The sequence below is a fragment of the Pan troglodytes genome, chromosome 13 (genome assembly GCF_028858775.2).
Source record: "Pan troglodytes isolate AG18354 chromosome 13, NHGRI_mPanTro3-v2.0_pri, whole genome shotgun sequence".
NCBI classification, from domain to species: Eukaryota; Metazoa; Chordata; class Mammalia; order Primates; family Hominidae; genus Pan; species Pan troglodytes.
The window spans coordinates 108,444,201-108,463,664 of NC_072411.2; the positions used below are offsets into that span (position 1 = coordinate 108,444,201).

At 42.0% G+C, this 19,464-nt stretch overlaps 1 protein-coding gene and 1 long non-coding RNA gene across 4 annotated transcripts in view; one reads left to right on the forward strand and one right to left on the reverse strand.

The window, feature by feature from the left end:
• Positions 1-7,849, reverse strand: part of CMKLR2 (chemerin chemokine-like receptor 2) — a 42,671-nt gene extending 34,822 nt beyond the window's left edge. Inside the window, exons 1-2 of one of the 3 annotated variants that reach the window (XM_009444079.4) lie at positions 7,736-7,849; positions 3,206-3,320 (exon numbers count right to left, since the gene is read on the reverse strand). The gene's annotated coding sequence lies outside the window, so the exon portion shown is untranslated. 3 annotated transcript variants of the gene reach the window in all.
• Positions 1-19,464, forward strand: part of LOC134808000 (uncharacterized) — a 68,450-nt gene that overhangs the window by 6,722 nt on the left and 42,264 nt on the right. The window lies entirely within an intron of this gene.

Here is a 19,464-nt window from a genome sequence, read left to right on the forward strand (position 1 = left end):
TGGCTAATTTTTGTATTTTTAGTAGAGACGGGGTTTCACCATGTTGGCCAGGCTCAGGTGATCTGCCTGCTCAGCCTCCCAAAGTGCTGGGATTACAGGCCTAAGCCACCATGGCTGGCCCTGCGTTTCGTTTTCTGTTCCTGTATTAGTCTGCTGAGGATAATGGCTTCCAGCTCCATCCATGTCCCTGCAAAGGACACGATCTAATTCCTTTTCATGGCTGCATAGTATTCCATGGTGTATATGAGCCACACTTTCTTTATCCAGTCTATTATTGATGGACATTTAGGTTGATTCCAGGTCTTTGCTATTGTGAATAGCAAATAGCATTTTTACTCTTTTTTTTTTTTTTTTTGAGACAGAGTTTCACTCCTGTTGCCCAGGCTGGAGTGCAATGGCACAATCTTGGCTTACCGCAACCTCCGCCTTCCAGGTTCAAGCGATTCTCCTGCCTCAGCTTCCCAAGTAGCTGGGGTTACAGGCATGTGCCACCACACCGGGCTAATTTTTTTGTATTGTTAGTAGAGACAGGGTTTCTCCATGTTGGTCAGGCTGGTCTCAAACTCCCGAACTCAGGTGATCAGTCTGCCTCAGCCTCCCAAAATGCTCGGATTACAGGCATGAGCCACCGTGCCCAGCCTGCAAATAGCATTTTTATATGGCACAACTGAATAAAGAAAAAGCTCTGTCAACTCTCACTTATACAATTAAGTAAAATGTTTCATTGCCAGATTTTTCCACTCAATTAGAGGTTTATCATTATAAACCGTTAAAGAGAAAGTTTTGTGAAAAATTAAGGATATCATATCTATATGCCATTTTTTTCTAGGTTCAATGATTTAACGTCAATTCAACTTTGTATTTTATTATTTTTCATGCCTAGGGACAATTTGGTCCTAATGAAAATTCAAGCAGGCACATATATATTCCTGCTTGGATTCTCCACCTTTTTCAAGCTGCCAGGTTGTCTACCTCCTTTCAAACTCATTCTCCATGAAGGCTTTTCTTTTTCTTTCTTTTTCAGATTAACTCTGCCTTTATCCCATGCCTGACCCACCCACTAGTGTTCCTCAAGCACTTTCATAATGATGATAGTTTATGTGTTTATAGTGATCACTTTTGGTTGAATATTGGTCTCCACTGTATCCAGTTACGTAAAGCACTTAACATGGAGGAACTATACCCAATTCATTCAGTTATTTTTTGTTTTGTTTTGTGTTTTGAGACGGAGTCTTGCTCTGTCTCCCAGGCTAGAGTGCAGTAGCACGATCTTAGCTCACCGCAGCCTCCGCCTCCCGGGTTCAAGCAATTTTCCTGTCTTAGCCTCCCAAATAGCTGGGACTACAGGCACATGCCACCACTTCTGGCTAATTTTTGTATTTTTAGTAGAGACAGAGTCTCTACTAAAGGCTGGTCTTGAACTCCTGGCCTTATCTTATCACCAGAGATGAGAAGTCTCCACACCACGCCTGAACAGTTACTGTCACTAAAACTATCATATCACCGGTCTGTTCTCCTAAGGACCCATTTATGTTTCCAAAAATCATTTGTTTTCCCATAAGTGCCCTTCTCTTCCATTTCTCCTATTCTCCTATTAAGATGGCATATATAAAACAAAACAAAAAACAAAAAAAACACACACATTAAAAAAAAAAAAGAAAAAAAGATGGCATATAAGCCCTAAATTCTAACTACCCATCTGAGTCACTTTTTTTTTTTTTTTTTTTTTTTTTTTTTTTTTTTAAGATAGGGCTAGGTTCTGGTTGCCCAGGCTGGAATGCAGTGGCACAATCATAGCTCACTCAGCAACCTCTGAGTCACATTTACTTGGGAACGCCCATATCTACATACATAAAATTAAATTTTGTTTTCTCTTGCTAATCTTTCTTCTGTCAATTTCATTTGCTGGTGCCTGATAACAAATCTAAGAGGGAACAGGAGAAGTTTTTTCTCCCTGACACATCTATAATCTCACCCTCAGAGTAACACATCTATTATCAGTTTTGCATATTCAATCTTTTCTACTTCATTTATTTTTTACATGATTATCATTCTGGTTAACATGATCTGTTATTAAATATTTATCTCAGGGACATGACAATTAGCAGTCAAGTAACAGAAAATGTATGACCTTTTATAAACTAAATGACTTAAATCAGATAAAATCATAAAATAGGCCATGAAAAACATAATAATCTAGTGTCTGGAAGATGTACAAATATGATGAGAATTATTCACTAAGAATAATTACTTATAACTTGAGACCCAGGAAAGGTCCCTTGGCCTTTTTTTTTTTTTTTAACAAAACAAAATTACCATCGGATTAATTTAACCACAAGTTTGTAGATTCTTGGGTGAAAGAGTCTGCCTTAAGTGAAAAAGGCAATTTAAGAGCATTATTGCCAGTGAAAGTCCTGTTATCAAACTTGATTTGGTTTTCATTAGCTTTCTTTTGGAGGAAAAGATAAAAGGCAATTGGTGCTCACAGTTTCTGACTAGAAAAGGAATAATTGAATAGCTGAACCCTTGTCTCCCACAGTCTTCCCTGCATTTAGCCATCTACCCCTTGTTGGGAGAGCCCAGATACCAATTATTCTAACAAGAAATTGATAGCGAGATTCAAAAAGGCAACAACAACAAACAAATGGGAAGGCCCAACAAACCACAAGCCTTTCATCGTAAAAATGGGGAGCCAGTGGCGGGGAACTGCATTACAACTCAATTTATAACTTTTTTCCCACCTTGTAATCTAAAGAGGGCAATATCAGCTTTCATCTCAGAGTACCATTTTTTTCTACTAGTTTCTCAACAGTGAGCCTTCCACAAATGATGTTTGACTATTTCTAGATCACAACTCCTTAAAAGACAGATTTATGGGCTGTAATTATGTAGGTAAAAGCTGAGAAAATTACTGAAAGTTCTTTGTCCGCCCACCCCAGCAACATGCTGATTTTCTCTCTTGCAGTGTTTTAGGATTAATCAGCAGCTGTAGCGAACCCTGTAGGATCGTCCTTAAACACTTTTGCCAAGACCAAAAATATGAATCTGCAGACAGAGCATTTTGTAAACGATCAGGAGTCCTTTTCCTTTTTTGCCAGCTGGTAGTTAGTCAAATGCTGTTTTGTAAATAAATCATCGGCAGGAATCCTCATCAGGTCCACTGTAAATGTGTCAGTTTGAGGAAAACAAACAGGAAAGCACTTACCAGTTAATTTTCTGTGAGGAGAGAAGCTATTGTCATGCCTGGGTGTACCTTCCCGGTTCCAGAATGAAATGGAGGGTGGTGTTCAGAACGGCTGCATTCCTCATTCCACTTTTATCTGGCTTTTGAAATGACAGTGTAGAGAAGAATGATGTTGGGTTTTGAATGTGGTTCTTCCCTTCCCCCACCTCCCTCCATAAAAATTCATCATGCAATCCTGGAGAAAAGTAAGCAATGAACATACTGTACAAATTAATTCTTTCGACCAGCCTGTGTTTGTGTAACAAGTTTGTTTTTTGAATGGAAACCACTGCTACTAGCTGTTCTGCTGCAGGCTGAAAATCGGTAATGGATTGGGGGCACCCAGCCCTCCTTTGTCTGGGTAGGCTTTCGCTTATGAAAAGGCAAGTTAAATTAGCAGAGATGGAATGTTCTTCGAATGCATGGTATAAGGCTCATCAGGAGATTTTACTTTCTGTGACTCAGTGTGTCCTGATAGTGAAGAGATGGAATCACATATTGGTTAAGTGTGAATTTTAACGTTTATTTATTTTTATTTATTTATTTATTTTTGAGTCGGAGTCTCGCTCTGTCGCCCAGGCTGGAGTGCAATGGCACAATCTCGGCTCACTGCAACCTCCGCCTCCCAGGTTCATTGATTCTCCTGCCTCAGCCTCTGGAGTAGCTGAGATTACAGGCACCCACCACCACGCCCGGTTAATTTTTGTATTTTTAGTAGATACGGGGTTTCACCACGTTGGCCCGGCTAGTCTTGAATTCCTGACCTCAGGTGATCCACCCGCCTCAGTCTCCCAAAGTGCTGGGATTACAGGCATGAACCACCACGCCTGGCCTTAAAGACTTGATTTTTTTTTTTTTTTTTTTTTTTTTTTTTTTTTTTGAGACGGAGTCTCGCTGTTGCCCAGGCTGGAGTGCAGTGGTGTGATCACGGTTCACTGCAACCTCCGCCTCCCGTGTTCAAGGAATTATCCTGCGTCAGCCTCCCAAGTAGCTGGGATTACAGGCATGCGCCACCACGCCCAGCTAATTTTTTTGTATTTTTATTAGAGATGGGGTTTTACCACATTGGCCAGGCTGGTCTCGAATTTCTGACCTTGTGACCCACCTACCTCGGTCTCCCAAAGTGCCCGGCCTAAAGGTTTGATTTTTATCCCTGGTCACCATTTGTGGGCCTGGCAGATGTGGGCACATCTGTGTACCTGAGGCAGGACTCAGAATTCATAAATTCAAGGGATGAGAAGCATGGAGCTTGAAGGTAGGCATGCCTTGATGTGGTGAGCTTACTTCTGACGGCTAGCTATCTTTATTTTTAAAATTTTATTTTTTATTATTATTATTTTTTTGAGACGGAGTCTCGCTCTGTTGCCCAGGGTGGAGTGCAGTGGCACGATCTCGGCTCACTGCAAGCTCCGCCTTCTGGGTTAACGCCATTCTCCTGCCTTAGCCTCCCGAGTAGCTGGGACTGCAGGCGCCCGCCACCACGCCCGGCTAATTTTTTTGTGTGTGTTTTAGTAGAGACGGGGTTTCACGATGTTAGCCAGGATGGTCTCGATTTCCTGACCTCGTGATCCGCCCGCCTCGGCCTCCCAAAGTGCTGGGATTACAGGCGTGAGCCACCACACCCGGCCGCTATCTTTATTTTTGTATGGTCTAACTTCAGCTCAACCATGTGATACCTGAAATTGCACATTGTTAGGCCGTGAAAGGTCAGCTGCCAGAGAAGCACAGGATTTTGTTTATTTCCGCTGTTAAAGACCAAGTCTAGGAAATCTAAAGCAGGAATTCTCACAGTGGAGGTCGGGGGTGGGGGGTGCACTTTTTCAAACTACAAATATCCCTCTGCCCTATAAGAATGTATACGCTTCCACACCTACCCGCAATCCCTTGATTCAATCTTGGCATATTTTTCAGTGTTTTGTGAGACCGGATGAATAGATGTCGTCAGTGAAGGGGGTACTTAGTAGAGCTCTGCTAGTTTCCATTCCTTTGCGTTAGCAGTATTAGTATTTACTATAGTCTATACTATGTTCTGTAATCCACAAAATCACAATTTCATCTGTAAAAGCCATTATTGAGGAGAATCTCAGGAAGTTTTGGATACTTTACATGAGTTTATTTTTGGCTATAGAGCAGGAACCATTGAGTAGCAAAGAATATGAAAAGCGACAAGAGAAATGACATTGATCAAGGATTGTCCTATGTGCCACGCATAGTTTAAGCACAGTACACACTGAAACCCAGGAAAGTGTCAGCATTTTTATGTTTTAGGCACCACCTAAAACAATTAAAACATATGCTTGCTTAGCTTTGAAATTAGTCTAAGAAACAATAAATAAAAGGAATAATAAATAAAATATCTCTGCAAATGTGCCTTATAGTTTGAGGTATGTTTGAAGAGCTTCCCTTTGACACCCTAAGGCATGACTTGCAGTTGATCTGTTATGCAAAAGTAGCTGAAGTGCTCAGGTGTACTAGAGATAAGCCATCTGCCACCTCTGAGCATTAAGAGTATAGTAGATACCAGCCAGGCTGTTTGGTGCATTGGTTAAGATGGTGGGTCAGTTAATTGGAGATCTATTAAGAGAGCCTTTTGTGTTAAGTGGCAGAGTTGGGGTTTGGCTCCAGATGTTCTGACTTCAAATACCGTTATCTTAAGAGACTTAACCATTGGGCTATCCATCTCCTTATTGGAAGAGATATTTATAGAATTGAGTATATGAGGGGAAGGGATAGCAAAACTTCTGCCAGGTAGAAGGATTTCCGGACAGTTTTGCCACTTTCTAAAAAACCATTTGCAAATTTTCTGAAGGCTGTTATGGCTAGTATTTCAGGGGGTTTCTTTTTATATTATTTTTATTTTTAAAAATAGAGACAGGAGCTGGGTGCGGTGGCTCATGCCTGTAATCCTAGCACTTTGGGAGGTGGAGGTGGGTGGATCACCTGAGGTCTGGAGTTCAAGACCAGCCTGACCAATATGGTGAAACCCTGTCTCTACTAAAAATACAAAAATTAGCCAGAAGTGGTGGCGTGCACCTGTAGTCCCCAGCTACTTGGGAGGCTGAGGCAGGAGACCTGCTTGAACCAGGAGGTGGAGGTTGCAGTGAGCCGAGATAGTGCCACTGCACTCCAGTCTGGGCGACAGAGCAAGACTCCATCTCGAAATAAAAATAGAGACAGGGTCTCACTGTATTGTGCAGGCAGGTCTTAAACTCCTGGGCTCAAGTAATCCTCCTGCCTCAGCCTCCCAAAATGCCGGGATTACAGGTATGGGCCACCATGCCTGGTCTCAACAGGTTTTTGACAGAAGAATGTGTGCAAGCAGGTCTATAGGGCCAACTGGGCTCAGAGATGGAAGATACACAATGCCGCTATCATATTATTCTGGGGACTAGGATCTCCCATTTCGTACAAATAGCATTTCTCCACTAATGCTTGAAATACCACTATTAGAAAACTGTTCTTTTGAAGATATTACATTGTAAAAGAGAAGATTTATATTAATCTAATGAAGCTTTAATAGTGAGAAAGGGTTGGGCGATTTTAAGTGGGTCATCCCCTCCCCTCCCATCAACCCCATGAGAAAAATTGGGGTTGCCAACTTGGCCTTTCATCTTTTGATATCATTAAGGTTAGCATTATTCTTTCTCTTTCTTGCATGATGTTAAATAGCACATTTCTCCCAAACATCTAAAAACTCTGATGATAGAAATTCTAGAAATAGACATTTGGGAGAATATTATATCATCAAGTCATATTAATTTTTGTCAGTGATCATTCTAATCTTTTTGTTGTTGTTTGAAAAAAAAAATCTATCCAGAACAAAAGCATTGGAAGAGAGATATACAAAAGGACACTTTCTTACAAAGAAGCTGATTTATGAAAAACAAAGACACTTCAATTTTTTCCTCCTGTCATACAGGGTGATGACTATCTTGTGTAAATGCCTTTCTTAGGGCTGGCTCTTCAGGGTAGTCACATTGGAGATTAGACTTAGGGGGCCCTTACTTGGTTAAACTGTGAGGCTGGAGACACACAAAGCTTTTTCCAGAGACTGAAATGGACTCACATGGCAGACTCAGTAGCCCTGGGGGTCACAGCGAGGAACCATGGCAACCCAGCCATACAGGGACGTTTTCATCCACTTAAAGCAGAGAATTCTTAAAGGCTTCTAAATGAGGACGAAGCCTTGTCTAGATTCTTGCTTCTAATTCTGTTTTGCCCGATGCAGAAAGTGAGTCTTGAGGATACTTAGTGGGAAAGTCTGCGGAGGACTTAGTTCTCCATCTTTTCCACTAAGATTTCCGAAGTTCTAATTACCTGTAGAAATGTGGGGAACAGCTTCTGTTTTATCTCTAATTTGAATAAACCTTCACTTTTAATATGCCAAATACGAATTCAAAAGAGATCCAGATACAAAGCATTTTTAGGTTGGTTTTCTTAACTACAATCTACTGGCTCAGACACATGGCATGCGCGGGGTGTGAAGCTTTGGGGGGCAAAGCAAGCACTCACCTCTCTGAAGTTGCCGGTGCCTGTGGCTGCTGCGGGAAAGTGCGTGGCCAAAGTTTTCAGGGCTCTGGGCTCTGTCTGAATCCTTGTGGTTTAATGATTTCTCTGGGAGGATGGGTCACAGCTGCCCTGAGTCTAGGAAGAAGTATTTCCTCTCTTTGCAACAAAGGGAAATACATAATCTTTTAAGTTATTGCCCTGGAAAAGGAAATGTGGTTTGCCAGTGGTTAAGTAAATCTGTTGTACATCAGTTAGTCAACAGCATCTGGGTGACACCATTGTTGGCCCTGATTTAAGAGAAAGGGCTGCTGTGGACATTCAGGTCACTCCCAATTACCTACTCTAATTATGCTACTTTTCTCATTAAACTGCAGATAATTGTGGCTATGATGTAAGTGTATCTGGATATTTCCAAAAAGCCACATTTTAGGAAAGGAAAAGGATCAGAGAAGACAGCATATTTTCTCAACCTCTTTAAACTTGTTCAGCTGCTACTTTTGCATTTTTCATTAGGAAATTGGTAGCCTGGGGGCTCACTGCAGCTGTGAATGTGTTTTGTTTGTGAAGCAGTGTTTTCTAGAGTTTGAATTAATTTCCAACATTTAGAAGTCAGAAATCTTAGCCATCTAGATTATCGGCTCCTCATGAAAAAATTAGCAGATCTGGGTACACTGGGCCCATGTCCCAACAAGGATACTGTTCGAGGTGCCTGCGTAGTGGCTTACTCCCAGCACCACCTGCCCGCTTTTGGCAGGGCATTGCATCCCAGCTCCACACCTTTCTCCTCTGTCCTCCTCACTCATGGACACTGTCTGGATCCTCCAGCAACTTACACTTTCAATTTTTGTATCTTTTTCTAATTCTTTTCCTATTGAGTTTCTTCCATTTAGGAAAATTGAATATGCAGAATAAGTCACTGGGTGCTTATTTTTACTGCATAAGGAGCTTTAGATTTGTTCATTAAAAGAAAATGAATCCCCAGTGTTTCCCTAGTAAAACCTGAATGCATTATAAAGCATTATGGAATTAACAAAACCAACCTTGCTGAGCTTAACTATGGAATGGAGGTATGACGAAAGGCCGTGTAGTAGGGAGCAGTCCACCCAGGTGTAGGCAATAAAGGGACTACTGTCTGTAGGGAATTTAAAAATGATAATAAAACCAACTAAAGCCCTTCTGCTTTTTGTTGGCACCATGTGCCAGCAATTCTCAAGTCAATGATGAAATACTCCTCCCCTCAAGAGACCTCTTGTTGGTTTTGGTTTCAGTTGTGAACAATTACTGTGATTATAATGAGCTGTAGTTTTATGAATATGTATAATCTACTTTTAAATAGACAATGTATTTTACATAAAAGCTAAGTATTCTTATTTTAATTTTTGTTACTTCTCTTTAATAGACAATGTATTTTACATTGAAGATAACTGAAAAAACTCCCAATTATAAAGATGCCCCGATGCCATGTGTTGATTCAGATATGCTTTCTCTTGAGATTAAGTTGATAATGGCTCCAAAACACTGGCACAGCTTGCATTTTCCCATTGTGATCTACATGTGCCTGCATTCAAACAACAGATTTAAAATACATAATGATAGCACAACCATGGCAAAATAAAGAAGCAGAACTTGTCATTTCAACTTCTTTATTCCATATTCTCTCTTGGAATTTTTAGTTTTTTAAAATTTTAAACAGTGAAACAAAAAGTGCTTCAAGGTGTACTATTTTTTTTTCCTTTGGCAATTGTAAATTTTAGTCCATAGATGAAATTCTTGGCTGAATTTGGATATTTTTTACATTAATTTTTTTTTTTTTTTTGAGACGGAGTCTCACTCTGTCACCCAGACTGGAGTGCAGTGGCACGCTCTCGGCTCACTGCAACTTCCGCCTCCCGGGTTCAAGTGATTCTCCTGCCTCAGCCTCCCCGGTAGCTGGGATTACAGGGATGCATCACCAGGCCCAGCTAATTTTTGTATTTTTAGTAGAGACAGGGTCTTGCCATGTTGGCCAGGCTGGTCTTGAACTCCTGATCTCAGATGATTCACCTGCCTCGGCCTCTCAAAGTGCTAGGATTACAGGCATGAGCCATGATACCTGGCCTAAAAGTTATTTTAAAAAATGATCACTTTGGGAGCTGAGGCAGGAGGATCACTTGAGCCCAATAGTTCAAGACCAGACTGGACAACATAGTGAGACTGTCTCTACAAAAAAAAAAAAAAAAAATTGCTGGGCATGGTGGCTTGTACCTGTAGTCCCAGCTACTTGGGAAGCTGAGGTGGGAGGATCACTTGACCCCGGGACTTTGAGACTGCAGTGAGGTGTGATTATGCCACTGCACTCCGGAGCCTGGGTGACAGAGCAAGACCTTGTCTCAAAAAAAAAAAAAAAAAAAAAAAAAAGAGGAAGGAAAAAAATTTAAAAAAAAAAGTTTTTTTAATGCTCTGTTTTAAAACTACAAACTGAATCAAGAAGTAAAGGCATTATGGCAATGACGTGATTTACTAGTTGCCTAAATTGTACCTTCTGCAGACATTTCAGTTTTATTAAAATTTAGTTATTAATTGCTGGACAATTATTTGCATAAAATATTATTATGTCATACTGTAACCAAGAGCTCTATGGTCAAATTTGTTAGTTAGATATAAAAACTGTGAGGAAATCATTGTCCATTTTTTCTTTTTTTGTACTGTGGATATATATTACTCATTTATTTTTAATTTAGTTTCCTGGCACAATTATATATCATGAGGTTCAATTAAAAAAAAATTCTGTGGTAGCTCATGCCTCAGTGTGGTGACTCACACTTGAAATCCCAGCACTTTGGGAGGCTGAGACAGGAGGATTGCTTGAGTGCAGGAGTCCAAGACCAGCCAGGGTAACATAATGAGACCCTGTCTGTAAAAATTAGCCAGGTGTGGCAGCACATGCATGTAGTCCAAGCTACTTGGGAGGCTGAGATGTGAGACGGAGCCCAGGACGTTGAGGCTGCAGTGAACCACAATCATGCCACTGTACTCCAGTCTGGGCAATAGAAGGAGACTCTAAAACAAACAAACAAACAAACAAAAAACACCTCACCATCTGCAGTTTTTGTTTCATTTCATGATATTACTGAAATTATTCTGGTCATATTGAAAAAGAGAGTACTAAAAATTGATCTACTATAGATGCCAGAATAGATACACCACTGCAATGGTACACAGAGACATCAAAGTAATGTAGGGGAGGAAAAAGTTCCTGTGTACCCTCTTAAATTTGGAAGCTGGGGCTTGCAAACTGAACTGACAAAAGACAGATTAACAGGAGAAAAAAGATTTATTTCACGAGCACACAGAGGCTTCACAGAAAAGAATTAAAAACCCAAAGAAGCAGTTCAGAGCTTGTATACCATTTTAACAAAGGGTGATAAATTGTAGAGAAGTGACTAGACAAAGGAAAGTGAGGTGGTTTGGGCTTCTAGGGGCAGTAAATTGTGGGCAGGTGACTAGGAAATGTATAGTAGACAAGGCTTGTTAAGTAAAGTTTGTTATGCAGGATGTGAGGGCGATCTGGTTGTGACATCTCTCACCCCATTGATTGCCAGCGTTGATTCAGCTGATCTGGATGTCTAGGCGGGTGTCCCCTTCCTCCCTCACCACTCCACGTGCATCCCTCTCGAAGTGCACACTTGGTGGAAGAGGATGACCATCCCCGATAAAGAAGGACTGGTCTTTGGTCAAGGGTATAAGAGTAGCTGTGCTCCCCTTTTAGAACCTCCAAATAAGCTCCCAAGTTTGTTATGCAGACTCAATTCAGTGTCGTCTCCAGTGATAAGATAGTCTGGTGGTTAAATTTGTTCTCCTCTCCTGGTACTAGAGAGAAACATATCTTTATAAATGGAAACCTGTGTTACCTGTACAAAGGGAAACTTATGCACTGGTTTTAGGCAGAAAGGAAGACAGCAAAAGTTCTTCCTGTGTCCACTATTTCTTAATTGCCTTCAGCTCAAAATATTCCTCATACCAAAGTGGTATATTTGGGGGTGGCATATTCTGATCCCCTTCACAAACTTATCAATGTATGTCCCGGTTCATTGGGTTTCTTCTATTCTGTTGGAGCCTCTGTACTGAATTTTTAGCAACTTTTCTTTCTAAAAAAAAACTGTGGTAAAAAACACATAAATCTTACTGTCTTAACCATTTTTTAAAAGAGAGGAGGTCTTGCTATTTTGCCTAGACTGAAGTGCAGTGGCTATTCACAGGTGCTATCATAGTACATTATAGTCTCAAACTTCTGGGCTCATGTGATCCTCTTGCCTTAGCCTTCTGGGTAACTGGGAATACAGATACACACCACTGTGCCTGACTTATCTTGACCACTTTTATTTTTATTTACTTCTTCTTATTATTATTATTTTAGACAGGATCTCAGCCTGTCACCCAGGCTGGAGTGCAGTGGCATGATCATGACTCACTGCAGCCTTGACCTCCTGGGCTTAAGTGATCCTGTCACATCAGACTCCCAAAGTGCTGGGGTTACAGTTGTAAGGCATGTGTCTGGACCTTAACCATTTTTTTTACGGGGGTGGGGATGGAGTCTCGTTCTGTCGCCCAGGCTTGAGTGCAGTGGCACAATCTTGGCTCACTGCAATCTCCACCTCCTGGGTTCAAGTGATTCTCCTGCCTCAGCCTCCTGAGTAGCTAGGACTACAGGCACGCGCGACCTCACCCAGCTAATTTTTGTATTTTTAGTAGAGACGGGGTTTCACCATGTTGGCCAGGATGGTCTCGATCTCTTGACCTCGTGATCTGCCCACCTTGGCCTCCCGAAGTGCTGGGATTACAGGCGAGAGCCACCAAGCCTGGCCTGGACCTTAACCATTTTTAAGTGTACAGTTCAGTAATTCACTTTTATATTGTCATGAAACAGACCCCTAGAATGTTTTTACCTTGAAAATCTAAAACTTTATACCTATTAAACAACTACTTCCTTGATATTTTTTTCTTTTCTTTTTTTTTTTAGAGACAGGGTCTCACTCTGTTGCCCAGGCTGGAATACAATGGTGTGATTATAGCTCCTGGACTCAAGTGATCCTCCCATCTCGGCCTCCTGAGCAGCTAGGACTACAGGCTTGTCACACCACACCTCACTAATTTTTAAATTTTTTGTAGAAGCAGGGTCTTGCTATGTTGCTCTGGCTGGTCTCAAATTCTTGGCCTCAAGTGATCCTCCTGCCTCGGCCTCCCAAAGTGCTGGGATTACAGACATGAGCCACTGTGCCTGGACTACCTCCCTTTTTTTTTTGAGATGAAGTCTCGCTCTTGTCCCCCAAGCTGGAGTGTGATGGTGCGATCTCGGCTCACTGCAACCTCCACCTGTCGGGTTCAAGCAATTCTCCCGCCCGAGTAGGTGGGATTACAGGCTCCTGCCACTATGCCTGGCTAGTTTTTGTAGTTTTTAGTAGAGACAGGGTTTCACCATGTTGGCCAGGCTGGTCTCGAACTCCTGACCTTAGGTGATCCACCCGCCTCAGCCTCCCAAAGTGCTGGGATTACAGGCGTGAGCCATCGTGCCTGGCCCCCTGAATTTTCAAAAGGAGATCTCAACTGATCTTTTCAGCCATCCTGAAGAAGGGAATCAACCTCACAGTGGCAATGTAAATAGAAAGAACAGTCCAAGCAGGTCCTGACAGGACAGCCTAATTTGCCTGGAGTGGCAGAGGTCCAGGTGGAGTTCCTGGAAGAAGAAGGATAGAAAAGAGCCCAGACCATTGTCTTTACCATAGGCTTTGGAGATGCTTAGTATCTTTGGCATGAAACCATCCATAGAATAAGATGCTAGCAGCTTGTTTAGGCTTTACTGCATTACAGTCAGGGTCACACTGTAGCACCTGCCACTCACTCATTCAAAGGAACTTTTAAAATAGCAACTTTGGTTGAGTGCAGTGGCTTATGCCTGTAATCTTAGCACTTTGGGAGGCTGAGGCTAGCAGATTACTTGAGTCCAGGAGTTAAAGATCAGCCTGGGCAACATGGCGAAACTCCATCTCTACAAAAAATACAAATAAGTAGCCAGGTGTGGTGGTGCACGGCTGTAGTCCCAGCTTCTCGGGAGGCTGAGGTGGGAGGAGTGCTTGAGTCTGGGAGGTTGAGGATGCAGTGAGTTGTTATTCATGCCACTGTACTCCAGCCTGGGTAATAGAGCAATACCTTGTCTCATTAAAAAAAAGAAAAAAAAAAGAAAGAAAGAAAGAAAGAAAAGAAAACCCCAAAACCCCCAAAAACAAAAAACTTTTTTTCTTTTTCTTTTTTTTTTTTTTTTTTTTAGATGGAGTTTTGCTCTTGTTGCCCAGGCTGGAGTGGAATGGCACGATCTTGGCTCACTGCAACCTCCGCCTCCTGGGTTCAAGCGATTTTCCTGCCTAAGCCTCCCAAGTAGCTGGGATTACAGGCGCCTGCCACCAAGCCTGGCTAATTTTTGTATTTTTAGTAGAGACGGGGTTTCGCCATGTTGGCCAGGCTGGTCTCGAACGCCTGACCACAGGTGATCTGCCCACCTCGGCCTCCCAAAGTGCTGGGATTACAGGCATGAGCCACTGTGCCCATCCAAAACCTTTTTTTTTCAATTAAAACAGTTGCAGCGAGGCATGGTGGCTCACGCCTATAATCCCAGCACTTTGGGAGGCCGAGGTGGGAGAATCACTTGAGTCCAGGAGTTCAAGACCAGCCTGGGCAACACAAGGAGACCTCATTTTGAAAATGACAAAAATCATTCTCAACCCTCCCCCCGCCATTTAGAGAAACCAGTCTTGACATTTTGGCATATTTTTAATATTTAAAAAATATCTATGTGAGATTAGCTCATACATGGAGTTTTATAGCCTACCCATTTTACTTACATCATGAGCATTTTTTTGTGTCATTACATATTATTCACAAACATGCTTTTAATAGCTGCATAATATCATACTCTACAGAGTTCTTTAAGGCATTTTAAAAAGTGACAACTAAATTTATTGCCACCCTAGAACACAAAAGTTTCAGTGCTGTCAAACCTGTCTTCCAAGCAATTACTGGTTTATCTTATGCTGAAATAAAGTATTATCAAGATGTATCCTAAAGGATAAGTACATTTTAAGAAATATTAAAGTAAAAGACAAAACCTTAGCACAGGCTGCAATTTAGGCAAAATAAAAAGAGAATCTGGTGTTATCTGTCAACAATTTAGAAAGCTTTTTCCATAAAATTAAATAATGACGTGATATGTCATTCACTGTACTTGTAGCAGCATAATTACAATAATGAGACTTATTTAATATAATGAGACTATATTTTAAAAATGTTATTCCAAGCATGCTACTTCGTGGTGCTTTGCTATTAAGCTACTTAATATTTTCCATTTAAGTTTTCATGAAATCCAGGAAGCAACGTGAGGAGAAATTTTTGTTGAATTATAAAGCATATTGAAATGGAAAAACAAAAGCCTCTCTTGCATCCTCTAGAGTCAGATAGCAACAGAGTTGGAAGCTTATAGCTTTAGCTACAGCCCACAAGCCCTCTGCAATGAACACAAATTTATAGTGCTTTAAAGCATAATAAAAAGAGCATACTTGATATTTTATTTCCTCTCCTGTCATTGTGGCTATCAAAAAGTTGCAGTTAATGTCACCTTTGGAAATTTGTCTGGAAACAAAACCAAAATTATTATGGCACCAATGCACATAAGGGTGATAAATGCAAAGAGCAGGACACTCTTGGCCAGAACAGAAAATGGAAATGGCACTGAAATTACTTGCTGGTAGAAAAAGCAGAGTCAAACTGATTAAGTGCTGTTGCACTTGGAGATAAAGGGCCCAGCCCTGAGAAAGGCACTGACCACGCATTTTCGAGGAGAGGTCTTTCCTCTCTAGAATGAGACTCTTCAACCTTCAGTTTTGTGATTAGTCGCTTGTTTCAGAGGGAGAGGAGAGCTCATCAAATACTGATGGCAAGATCTGGGCCATTAGAAGGACGAGTTTTTTAATCTGAGTTGCTCTTGCACTGCCTGGCTAGATGACCTTAAGCATGTTTCTGAAATTATTCAAGCCCTGGTTTTTTAATCTGGTGAATGGGGATAATGATATTACCTATATCATAGTGTTGTTGTGAGGTTTCACTGAGACGGTATGTGTAAAGCACATAAAGAATAAAGTTTCAATAAATGCTTGTGTTATTATTATTACTTGCTATGAATTGCCCTAGATACTTTCTGGTTTTACTTTCTTTCTTTCTTTTTTTGTTTTTTGAGACAGTCTCACTCTGTCACCCAGGCTGGAGTGCAGTGGCATGATCTTGGCTCACTGCAACCTCCACCTCCCTGGTTCAAGTGATTCTCATGCCTCAGCCTCTCAAGTAGCTGGGATTACAGGTGCATGCCACTATGCCTGGCTAATTTTGTTTTGTATTTTTAGTAGAGACAGGGTTTCGCCATGTTGGCCAGGCAGGTCTTGAACTCCTGACCTCAAGTGATCCACCTGCCTCAGCCTCCCAAAATGCTGGGATTACAGGTGTGAGCCACCATGCCCAGGCTTATACTTTCTTTTGAGACAGGGTCTCACTCTGTTGCCCAGGCTGGAGTGCAGTGGCCATGATCTGCAGCCTCGACCTCCTGGACTCAAGTGATCCTCCCATCTCAGCCTCCAAAGTAACTGAGACTCTAGGCATGTGCCCCCACCATGCCCAGCTAATTTTTTTTTCCTGTAGAGTTGGGGTCTCACTATAAATAGGTGAATCCCCAAATTGGGGTCAGTCTAGTAGAGTTCTTGACTTCACACAGGAAAGAATTCAAGAGTGAGCCAACAGAATAAAGTGAAAGCAATGGAAGCTTATTACAGGAATAGAGTATAGGAAAATGGCTGCTCCATAGACAGAGCAGGGCTACCCCATGGGCAGAGAGGAGCACATACGGATTGCCGTCTAACTAGATCTATAGCCATTCCTTAATTATATGCTACATAAGGGGTGGGTCATTCACAGATTTTCTAGAAAAGGGGTGGAGAGGTTCCAGAACCAAGAGTTCCTCCCATTTTAAACCATATAAGGTAACTTTTGGGCGTTGCCATGGCATTCGTAAACTCATGGTGCTGGTGGGAGTGTCTTAGCATGCTAATGCATTATAATTGGCTTATAATGAGCAGTAAGGGCAACTAGAAGTCCCTTTCATCACCATCTTGGTGTAGCTGGTTTTGGCCAGTTTCTTTACACCATCCTGTTTTAATCATATTCTATTTTGATCAGCAGGATCATGACGGGTGCTCAGAAAACAAGTGCTGATGATCAACAACCTCAGCTACGTTGCCCAGGTTGGTTTCGAACTCCTGGGCTCAAGTGATCCTCCTGCGTTGGCCTTCCAAAGTGCTGGGATTACAGGTGTGAGCCACCATGCTCAGACTGGTTATACTTTCTATTGGTAAGGTGCTATGCCACCTCTTTACCTTGTGACAGGGACCACAATTACCACCTAAAAATCCATTCCCTCCTTTCTTATTATCAGAACCACAGTTTTACTTAGGACAGCAGTATACTCAGACAAAACACTACAATTCCCAGCTTCCAGTGAAACTGAGCATGGCCACTAAGATTTCGGTAGAGAACACTGGCTGGGGCTTCAAGGAAAGCTGGCTCAGATTTCGAGGTATGACTTGGAAGGTCAACAAGATTCAGTAACTCTTTTGATCTACAAGGGCAAGACAAGTGTAGGGGAGAAGTTACCAAAGCTGTCTCCGTTTAGAAATTCTTGAGGCACTGAAGTAATGCTAGCAACCTTTTATTTCCAGACTTTTTGTCTCTTGAGAGATACAAGCTCTTATGTGTTTAGGTCACCATTACTTTGAGTTTGTTATGATATGTTGCCAAAGCAAGCTGTGACTCACGTACATCACACCGTGTTAAATTCCTTGAAAAATAAGGACAACTTTCATCATTCAAGGTATCATTACAATAACGTCTCATTGTGTGAGGTAATCTGGGTAACTTTGTGTTCGAAACAAATAAATGAAAAACTTAACTGACTGCAAACTCTCCCTCACAGAATTTTTGTAAAGATGGAATGAAAAGAAAGCACATAAGTTTACCTGTTTAGCACATTCCCTGACACATAGTGGTTACTTGGTTCATAGTGGCTAACATTATAGGGCTACCACTAAGGGAAACAAACTAGAAAAAATCCTGTTTATCCTTGGAGTAAAAAGCAGGGATAATCATTTTTATAGCTTAGCCATTGGCAATCTGTATTGTTATTTTCCTAACCTCTTTTTGTCTGACAATTCATTATTCAGGAGGGTTTCAGCTCAAAAATAATTGAGAAGGCAAGGCCTTAAGGAAAGGCAATGGATTTCATGAGACTGGAATTACAAAAGGAGTGCCCTTCTACTTGAAGAGAGTGCCAGATAACAATTTGTAATCTCTGGATGTTATGTCTCTGGGATATGACTGCACCCTGTACCCAACATTTGAAGGGATTATGTCACTGTTGAGTGCTGGGGTAGGATGTAGATTCAGGAAAAGGCAGCTGTGCCTGCTGCTCAGAGTATTAGTTGGGCATGGGCTGTTTGTTGCCTCTTCATTCTTCTTCATAGGTCGCACATGCAAATTCAGGTGGAGTTGGTATGTAACATGTGGTGGAAATTTGGGCTGTGATGTCGAAAGGTGTTGGGTAAGCAGGTCTATTCTGAGCTGACTCTAGTCAGCCATATTGGTTCCAGCCAGTTTCAGCCTGTCACCCAATTTTGTTGCGAAGGGAAGGGATTGTAACAAACTGTTCCCATATCTGCTCCCTTGCAAGACAAGCTGGAGAATTTGTCGTTAGTTACCAAATTCTCTAACCCTGTGGGGCACAGTTTCCAGAGGTTGGCTTACTCTTTCCTGATTCTCTACTCCTATTTGCCAGCGGTATAGTCAGTAACACAACATGGAGGAGGAAGGGACTCAGTGGCTCTTTGTGAAGTTTTTATTTTATTTTATTTTTTGAGAGAGTCTCACTCTGTTGCCTAGGCTGGAGTGCAGTGGCATGATCTCGGCTCACTACAACCTCTGCCTCCCAGATTCAAGAGATTCTCCTGCCTCAGCCTCCTGAGTAGCTGGGATTACAGGCACGTACCATCACGCTCAGCTAATTTTTTTTTGTATTTTTAGTGGAGACAGGGTTTCACCATGTTGGCCAGGCTGGTCTCGAACTCCTGGCCTCAAGTGATCTGCCTGCCTCGGCTTCCCAAAGTGCTGGGATCACAGGCGTGAGCCACCGCACCCGGCCTGTGTGAAGTTTTTAGATGGTAAAAACATCTGTAAGGACCTTCCCCGCAACCTGTGATGGTCAGTGTGACAAATGACTAATAATTAATTTTGAAACTTTCATATGGACATCATTCCCAGAATGGAACCTGAGTGAGGTCACTATTCACATGCCAAGGATTTTTTTTTTTTTTTAAGACAGAATCTCACTCTTGTCGCCCAGGTTGGAGTTCAGTGGCGCAATCTCAGCTCACTGCAACCTCTGCCTCCTGGGTTCAAGTGATTCTCCTGCCTCAGCCTCCTGAGTAGCTGGGATTACAGGCGCCCACCACCACACCCGGCTAATTTTTGTACTTTTAGTAGAGACGGGGTTTCACCATGTTGGCCAGGCTGGTCTCAAACTCCTGACCTCAGGTGATCCACCCACCTCGGTCTCCCAAAGTGCTGGGATTACAGGTGTGAGCCACGGCGCTCGGCCGCCAAGGATT